The sequence below is a fragment of the Hemiscyllium ocellatum genome, chromosome 34, assembly GCF_020745735.1.
Source record: "Hemiscyllium ocellatum isolate sHemOce1 chromosome 34, sHemOce1.pat.X.cur, whole genome shotgun sequence".
In the NCBI taxonomy this organism is placed as follows: Eukaryota; Metazoa; Chordata; class Chondrichthyes; order Orectolobiformes; family Hemiscylliidae; genus Hemiscyllium; species Hemiscyllium ocellatum.
The window spans coordinates 36280097-36289893 of record NC_083434.1 but is presented as its reverse complement, the minus strand read 5'-3'; the positions used below and the strand labels follow the sequence as shown (position 1 = coordinate 36289893).

The 9797-nt window shown below is 45.2% G+C and overlaps 1 long non-coding RNA gene across 1 annotated transcript; it reads right to left on the bottom strand.

Moving 5' to 3' along the window:
* Window positions 1-4678: 4678 nt before the first annotated feature.
* On the bottom strand, window positions 4679-9249 carry LOC132832340 (uncharacterized). Its single transcript, XR_009646934.1, has 2 exons — window positions 9111-9249; window positions 4679-4912 (listed from the first exon to the last, which is right to left on the bottom strand). It is a non-coding gene; the product is annotated as an uncharacterized LOC132832340 (long non-coding RNA).
* Between the last annotated feature and the right edge of the window lie 548 nt (window positions 9250-9797).

Here is a 9797-nt window from a genome sequence, read left to right as displayed (position 1 = left end):
AATATCTGTACATAGATTTCATCCATAATCTCTCAAAGGTTCCGGTCTTCTGACAGCATGTGTGCAAGTTGTTGTTAGCGGTTTGGCTAGAATTTGTCTGCTTTTGAGGTGATCTACCCTCCCTGGGAATGTAATTCACCATCAAATGGTAGATTAGCAGCAGGTGAGTGAGGGGTTAGTGCACCAGGTGGCAGAGGGGTTTGAGTGGATAGTGTGCCTACTGTGTGGGGAGGTGGGAGGGGACCGTGTTAGATGGGAATTAAGTGGATGAACATCTTGGGGGGAGGCCGTGGGAGGGGGCTGGACAGGGAAAGGTTCAAGTGCAGGGACTGCTTGGGTCCAGTGTTATCCAGGTAAAAACAATGACTGCAGATGCTGGAAACCAGATTCTAAATTAGAGTGGTGCTGGAAAAGCACAGCAGTTCAGGCAGCATCCGAGGCGTAGGAAAATTGACGTTTCAGGCGAAAAGGTGCTATCCAGTAAGATCATGTAGGGACTTTGAGGAAGTGGGGGGAGGTGAGGGTGCAGTGTTTGCATTTGGCAGGATTGTCGTGGTGGGTGGCGTTACCAGACTTTGAGCTTGGTGGATTTGGGTGTTGAGAGTGAGGACTGCAGATGCTGGAGATCAGAGCTGAAAATGTGTTGCTGGAAAAGCGCAGCAGGTCAGGCAGCATCCAAGGAGCAGGAGAATCGACGTTTCCCGAAGGATTCCTGAAGAAGGGCTCATGCCCGAAACGTTGATTCTCCTGCTCCTTGGATGTTGCCTGACCTGCTGCGCTTTTCCAGCAACACATTTCCAGCGCAGGATTTGGGTGTTGGCCCACTGCTGTCGGTTTGGAGGCACATGTAGGCTAGAATGGGTAAGGATGGCAGCTTCCTTCCTTAAAGGACATTAGTGAACCAAATGGATTTTTCCAAGAATTGACAATGGTTTCATGATCATCCTTAGACTCTTAATTCCAGACTTTTATTGGATTCAAGTTCCACAATCTGCTGAGGCAGGAATCGAACCCAGGTCCCCAGAACATGGCGTCTCCAGATTACCAGTTCAGTGGTAGTACCACTCGGCTGTTGACTCCCTTTAAAGTGTTGGGTAGGTGAGGTTGGCAGGAGTGGGGGGAGGTATAATTGGCAGGGTTCAGTGATCAGCTGTTGATCAATTTCATGGTTTCCCATGCGTGATTGCAAGTTTTTAATCCTCTAACCTTTATTAGGTAAGCATTGAGTTTAAGGTTCTGGGAACCCTTTGGACATCTTTGATTCTAAAGAACGCTTTCAGAAGGCCTCGGATGTTTGGGAACCGAATGAGGGGAATTTCAATTTCCAATTCTTGTAGAGTCAGCTGTCTTGGGATTTCCTTTTGATCCTGATATGTGTCTCTAATCTAGTCTGTGGACAGCTATCTGGCTATGGGAATTTCTGAGCCCAGCTCTCATGTAGTATGTTTGAAAGGCTACCCAATCTAAACTGGAGACACTGATAGCAGAGGTCTATTACAATGTCTATGTATATAGTGTGCAATATCCTTCCATGTGCATTTCTCCAAACAGAGTCCATCCCCCAAGGGACACATCCATTCACTATGCAGCTTGTCAAGTCCCTGTGAGTTTCAATAAGATTTAGAGTTGTCTCATTAGAGTGTTTGCATTTATCTAATGAAATATTGGAGAACACAGCTTCAAGCACATTTGAAAGATACAGGATCAATTTCAGATGAAGAACAGCCTTACTGTTTAGCCTTTGGCTTGTGCTGTTGTTCAATGAGATGTTTGGTTCAGTGAGCACATTCTTAGATACAAGGATATTTGGCACCCTCTCTGAACTTTGCGACTGTTCACCTTAACTATCCATTGGCTTAGATTGATGTCAAGCATCCTGGGAATTCCTTTAATGATGACAAAAAGAACTACATTTATATAGCATCTTACACAACCCAAAGGTTCCCAAATGCATTTTACAGCCGCTTTTTTTGGTGGGGTGTGTGATGTTACAAGCTCAATAGAGACCACTAACTTGTAAAGAGAAAAGGAATCAGAAAAGAAACTACATTGCATTACTCAATACACAACTTTGCAATGTCGATTTTTCCATCTCATCCTTGTTACCTGCACTTCCCATTTAACCATTTCAGGTCTTCAGTTACATTTACCAGCAGCCATATTCCATCAGACATGTCGGAATATAGTGAGCACCAACAAGTCACAAATCTATTGATTCTCTCTCAATTGGTTTATGATAGTCCAAATCCCCAGAGACTCCCTTTTCCAACCCCTTTAACTAATCCCATGTCTCTGGCACCAGTTGCACAGAAACATTAGGTCTTGTCCAGTTCATAATATTGTGACCTTTCTGTCTTCTCCTGCCAACTGTATAGCATACACAGTAATGCAGTCTCTGCCCAATTCTCAGAGACCTGCTTCAACGCCAAGATCTGTTCAAAGACAGCCCCAACAGAAAATTCCTCCATTCAGAGACAAGCTTGCTCGTTTCCTCTCCATACAAATCTTCTGTATCTTCTGAACAAAGGGAAAACACAGGCTGACCCAACCCCTGTGGCAATTAATTTCTAATTTCCCCTTTGTTGCTTAGCAGATCATCTCCATGGCAACTTCGGGGTCACATGGACATTCCATGGAATCTATATGACCGGAAAACTAATTAGTCCCGTTTTAGAATACACCCCGACCCACAATGCTCTGAAAGTGGAGGGGGGGTTACCCAAACGGAAATACAGGCTTTTTTCTAGCTCAGAGGTCTTCCAAACAATCACTACGGCTACTATACAGAGGATGCAATGCCCATTCAGGACTGAAGTGGAGTATTAACTTGTATTATGAATTCAGTTGTCTGCTATGGACCTGAAAGACAGCCCTCTAGCCAGAGGCTGGAGTGCTAGGGATTGTGCCTCAATGTTTTGACTGTCTCCAACTCCAGCATCAGCACTTCTATGCTTAACAGGATGCACTTTGTTCGAGCCTAAGAATCAAGTTGTGGTAATGAAGGGTTAAAGTCCTGTACTGCCGTGTGGCCAAGTTTCACTGCAGCTCCCAAGCTGTGTTTTATTACAGTAAAGTTGCACACAGTCAGAAATAAAAGGAAGTGTATTGCCAAGTTTCACGGGCACTTCTTACTCACCCGAACTTTTATTTAAACGGCAGAGTAAAAGAGGGTTAATGCTGCACATCCCGTGTGTCGGTTGTGTGGTTGGAGATTGTATTTTCTCCACGAGAGCGGCAGAGATGATGCCCCTGGGGCTTGTCCCTAGGGCCCAGCCGCAAAGCATGCAATGTAGCTGGTGTGCAGGCCTGTACTCAGACATCCAAAAACACACTCCTCACAACCCTCTGTAGATTGGCTCGTTTTTATTCTTGAAGAGCACGAGAGAAGGAAAAGAAGAAGCAACTTGCCCAAGCAGAGTGACCACGAAACAATTGTGAGGAGCATTGAGTATTTCTCTCAGCAGAATGCTGCCTGGCCTCAGGGAAGGAATGTTGGGAGGAACATCAAATTTTGCTTAATTGTATAATTGTATCGCGTCCATGTGAAAGAGCTGTCCTGCCCTAATGTACATTGGAATGCTGAATAAAGTTTAATAAGGCGACCATGCAGGGTCACAATGACTAGAGGTTGCCTTGCGCCCTTACTCAGTGCTTTTCAGGGGGCCTGTGTATAGAATGTGAGGATGAGATGCTGATAATTACATGACATGCTCAATGTGCATGTGGCTAACCAGGGGCACGAGATATATCTGTGGTGTGCTGGGTTTCAGTTTTAAAATGCTGCTTCCCTCACGTATCCTTCAAGTCGCACTGACTTCCCACAGAGGAGCCTCAGTAAATCCTCAACCGGAAGGAACCTTTTCTGCATGCGATGTGGAGAGGACTTGCTTTTTCCCTTTGACAGTCCCCTGTCATTTATGACCCAGTTAAAGTGCAAAATCCGTTTCACATCACGAACCAGTGATAAGAGGGCAGCACTGATGCTGTGATATCACTGTGCCCAGGGCCTGGTGCCTGTGGGGGAGAGACCAGGGTCAGGGAGGAGGAAGCAAGAGAAAAGTAGGAGCTAGATATTTCATTTTGCTGAGATACATCAAGATTAGAGCAAGTTGGAAATGTAGTGGATAAACATTCAGCAGAATTTGTGCTGGGTGGTGCATTTCTGGTGGAGACGTAGAAATCTTTAATTCAAATTTGCTGACAATATGTTGCATGTTGCTCGCTCTATCAATTAAATTAAAAATCACACAACACCAGGTTATAGTCCAACAGGTTTACTTGGAAGCACTAGCTTTCAGAGCGCTGTTCCTTCATCAGGTAGTTGTGGAGAATAGGATTGTAAGACACAGAATTTATAATCTTACAATCTTATACTTCACAACCACCTGATGAAGGAGCTGCACTCCGAAAGCTAATGATACCTAATAAACCTGTTGGACTATAACTTGATGCTGTGTGATTTTTAACTTTGTACACTCCAGTTCGACACCGGCCGCTCCAAATCATGTCTGTCTATTAAATCAACTGCTTGCGGAATTTATACATCTTTCTTTCAAAAATATACTTTCCTCATACAACTTGTAAAATAATGTTCCATAACACCTCAAATTTGACAATTCATGAAAGAGCAATACAGGACTATTTACTTCAGAGCAGTACACAAGGAGTCTCACCACACTTGTTGTTACAGGTTTTTATTACAATGTACAAAGATACGTCATGTCAAACCTTCTCTGGTGCATTCTATCCAATTGACTACAAGATGTAGGAGCAGGAGTAGGCTGTTTGGCCCAGTCAGCAGGATCATTGCTGGATTTGCACCGTTTCTTCAGTTTGATTTATTTATTGTCACATGCATCTTGCATAGTGTTGCCACTCTCCAGCGCCATCTTAAAGAGCATGGAAAAATAAGCTAAAACATGGAATAGAGTCATAGAGTCATAGAGATGTACAGCATGGAAACAAGCCTTTCAGTTCAACCCATCCATGCCGACCAAATATCCCAACCCAATTGAGTCCCAACTGCCAGCACCAGGCCCATATCCCTCCAAACCCTTCCTATTCATATACCCATCCAAGTGCCTCTTAAATGTTGCAATTGTACCAGCCCCCACCACTTTCTCTGACAACTCATCCCATACCCGTACCACCCTCTGTGTGAAAAAGTTGCCCCTTAAGTCTTTCCCTCTCACCCTAAACCTATGCCCTCTAGTTCTGGACTCCCCGACACCAGGGAAAAGACTTTGTCTATTTATCCTATCCATGCCCCTCATAATTTTGTAAACCTCTATAAGGTCACTCCTCAGCCTCTGACACTCCAGGGAAAACAGCCCCAGCCTGTTCAGCCTCTCCCTATCGCTCAATTCCTCCAACCCTGGCAACATCCTTGTCAATCTTTTCTGAACCCTTTCAAGTTTCACAACATCTTTCCGATAGGAAAGAGACCAGAATTGCACACAATATTCCAATAGTGGCCTAACCAATGTCCTGTACAGCTGCAACATGACCTCCCAGCTCCTGTACTCAATACTCTGACCAATGAAGGAAAGCATACCAAACGCCTTCTTCACTATCCTATCCACCTGCGACTCCACTTTCAAGGAGCTATGAACCTGCGCTCCAAGGTCTCTTTGTTCAGCAACACTCCCTAGGACCTTACCATTAAGTGTATAAGTCCTGCCAAGATTTGCTTTCCCAAAATGCAGCACCTCGCATTTACCTGAACTAAACTCCATCTGCCACTTCTCAGCCCATTGGCCCATCTGATCAAGATCAATAGAAGGACAACAAATTCTAGCCCCTTAGTTTACAATGCAGGAGGATCTTATCCTGTGGCCATTCCCTATTCTGCCCTAGGGGCAACTGTGCAAAGCCCTAGAATGGAATTTTTAAAATATCAGGAGCAGTAAGTCAATGCATGAATCCCGTTCATGGCTGCAGTATCCCACGGACCGAATTCTCAACCTTAAGAGAATTTTAGATGGGGGCTCTGTGACCTCCGCAAGACCACTTTTGGAGCTCATCATTCCTGTAAGGCAATAATGCCCAGTGTGTAGGATTTCATAGAAACATCACATTGAAACAGGATAAAACAAAAATGCAATGAGATTTCTTGAATTTTGAAGAGAGATGCATAAAGGAAAAAAGAATAAGAGTGAAGATTTTCTGCTCAATACCAGTAAAGCAGTAATGATTAGACTGGACTCCCTACAGTATGGGAACAGGCCCTTCAGCCCAAGAAGTCCACACTGACCCTCCGAAGAGTAACCCACCCAATCTGCCAACCAATCTGCACTCTCTTCTCATTCAGCAGGAAACGCTGTTCTCCTTCTGATTGCGACTTATGCAAATGTTCTGCTGAACAAAAGACAAAAAGTTTCGACAAAGTGTCCATTTTACCCAACAATTGTCAAGTCCTGTACGACCAAGCAACTGTAAAGGTTAGAAGCAGGGAGCTACGCTGGTGATTGCAAATGCTTAGTATCATTCCCTGCTCCTCAGATACTGAAGCAGTCAATGTCCGAATGCAGCAAGACCTTTACAAAATCCAGGCTTGTGCTGATAAGTTGGCAGGTAACCTTTGTGCCACCCAATGCCAGGCAATGACCGCTTCTAACAAGAAAGGATCTAACCAGTGCCCCTTTACATTCGATGACGTACAAACCTAGCAACTACAGTGCAGTCAGTCTAACCTTGTGGGTGGACAAGCTTTTGCAAAAGGTAATTTGAGACAAAGCTAATAGTGACTTGCGCAAGTGTGAGCAAACCCAGGTTAATGATGGAAAGCAATGTGGATTTGCTCAGGGTAAATGTGCTGAGCTAACATGCTTGCATTTTTTTGATGAAGTAACAGAGAGGGCTGATAAGGAGAATGGAGTTGATGTTGTGTGTCTGGAATTCCAAAAGGCATTTGATGAAGTGCCAGACTTGTGAACACAATTCACTGTGGGTGACACGGTGGCTAGCACTGCTGCCTCACAGCACCAGGGGCCTGGGTTTGATTCTAGCCTTAGGTGACTGTCTGTGAGGAGTTTGCACATTCTCTCCATGTCAGTGTGGGTTTCCTTCCATAATCTAAAAATGTGCAAGGTCAGAAGACCTCTCCTGATGAAGGGGTGCTCTGAAAGCTTGTGATTTCACCTGGTGTTGTGTGACTTTTTGACCTCGTCCACTCCAGTCCAACACCAGCACCTCCATATCAAAGACGTGCAGGTTAGATTAGTCACGGTAAATATGAGGACCTGGGAATACGGTGGGACTTTGGGCAGGTTGCTCTTTGGTGGGTTGGTGCAGATTCAATGGGCTGAATGACCTCTTTTAGCACTGTAGGGATTCTAAGTTAGAATTTATGGAATAAAAGGGATAGTAGCAACTTGGATTCAAAATTGAGTGGTGATTTTATAATATAAATCTCAACAGACCTGTGTTTCATTTCTTTTTTGGGAGAGGCAATGGGATAAACCCAACCGCACTGAGCTAAGATCGGGCTGAGTGGTCTCTATCATTCTCTGGTGAATCTGCCTCACTTGCTTAGCCTTTTGCTATTGATCCCGATGGGTCTCACTTGAATTCTTTCTGGCCAGCACAAGTCATCTGCTTTACACGAAAGTTCATTGTTTGGCCCATTCTACAAACTGAGGGATGTTTACCTGACCTCACTGGGTCCATCTTATTTGCAATTCATATTCCATGATGCTTCTGCTGCCAATCTTCACGTTGGTAGGGCTGTTACTTGAGCAATGTGACAGACACACATGCCAACTTCCTTACATCTGTTATTTGTTTTCTCCCACGTTTTAAATGTATTGACTTCCTGCTAAGCTTTTTGCATTAAATGTTATTCATCCGATCTGCTTTCATCTCTTTAGCTGCACTGTCCTGAGGTGACTTAATTGTGGTGTGAGTTTCAGTTGGAGGATCTGACTGTTCTTGTCAACTCCTACTGTCTCTGTTTCGTGCCCCCTGGGGAACTGAGAGATGGACCTGGGCTGAAGTGGATAGCCTGGGAAAATGGGCACCAAGAAACAATGAACCGTAAATCGTGGTGTACAAGTCAACTTGGCATATAAGACAACCATGTGTTTCCACCCCTGAGAATCGTGCTTCTACATACATACTTGGCCGAGAAATTGTTTGCCCTTTTCCAGACATGAGCTGAAAATGTGTTGCTGAAAAAGCGCAGCAGGTCAGGCAGCATCCAAGGAGCAGGAGAGCCGACGTTTCGGGCATGAGCCCTTCTTCAACCCTCCTTTTCCAGACATGACCTACCATAAATGACTTAGCACTCATTGCGTCCCAGAGATAGACGTTTTGCTTACTGGCACTTTACAACTGGGCTCAAGCACACAATGGGTGAAAGTGAGGTCTGCAGATGCTGGAGATCAGAGTCGAGAGCGTCATGCTGGAAAAGCGCAGCGGGTCAGGCAGCATCTGAGGAGCAGGGGAATTGACGTTTTGGGCAAAAGCCCTTCATCAAGAATGAGGTACAGGCCATGTTGTGAAGGTGAGTGTGCAATGAGGGCATGCCAACACAGCTTGATCCTTGATGTGAATGGCATAGATGGCAGCCATCTTACGCATTTTGCGTGGCACACTGATTGACATCATGATGATGCCTGGACCAACACAGTGTTTGGCACAGTTCACCCCCAGTGGTGTGACCATGGACTGCAGATGCCATTTTGTTGATGTAAGGACACTAGGAAAGCCCAAGTGGAAGGGTACCTCATGGCATGACCGCCCAACGCTGCACAAATGTATTTTCCCCTCTCGGTTCAACATAACCTCTCGGGAAAACTCTTCTCCACAACCACCTCCCACCTCAGAATTCCATTTAATTAAGGGACAGCCAACAAATACTGACTCAACCACGAGTGAATAATGGAAAATGAATATACTGATGGAATCGATTTCAGAATTAAACAGATAGTTTCACTTCAGAAGGCAACCAGTAATAAGATGAGGCCTCAGAACTGATGTTCTATTTGAGCTGGAGTGATTCCAATGCCAGACTAACCTGAAACCGGCCAAACCAGTTCACAGAAAAACAACTTGCTGTTCAACAGCAGTTAGGAGCTTGTTTCATGTTGTGCAGTAGGCAATAGGCTTACCTGATTTTTGTTTGGCATCTTTGTCATGATAGTTGCTTATCCAGCTAACCGCGTGTTCACATCAGCAAAGAGTCAGTTCTGAGCTCGCTCTTAGTCTCCCAAGTGCTTAGGGTTTTCAAAAATCTAAGCTCAGACACATTGAAAAAGCCATGGAAAGGTGGGGCCCCTGAGATGATTGAAATGTCACATGGCCAATGGCAGCATTCTAAGGGGAAAGCCAGTTGGAGGTGGGTGCTCATGTGGTGAGATCTCCACGGGGAGTTGGCAACACCATTCAGTCAATGAAGCTATTGGCACCATCGGTGGCACAGTGGTTAGCACTGCTGCCTCACAGCGCCAGAGACCTGGGTTCAATTCCCGACTCAGGCGACTGATTGTGTGGAGTTTGCACGTGTCTGCGTGGGTTTCCTCCGGGTGCTCCGGTTTCCTCCCACAGTCTAAAGATGTGCAGGTCAGGTGAATTGGCCATGCTAAATGTTACGTGAAGGGGTAAATGTAGGGATATGGGTGGGTTGCACTTCGGCGGGTTGGTGTGGACTTGTTGGGCCGAAGGGCCTGTTTCCACACTGCAAGTAATCTAATCTAATAACTCTCTTGGAGAACTCAAGGGGGCAGTGTGTGAAGGGATACTGGGTCTGCTACATGCAGTGCAAAGCAATCCGATAGGTATTCACAGGAAGAAGAACA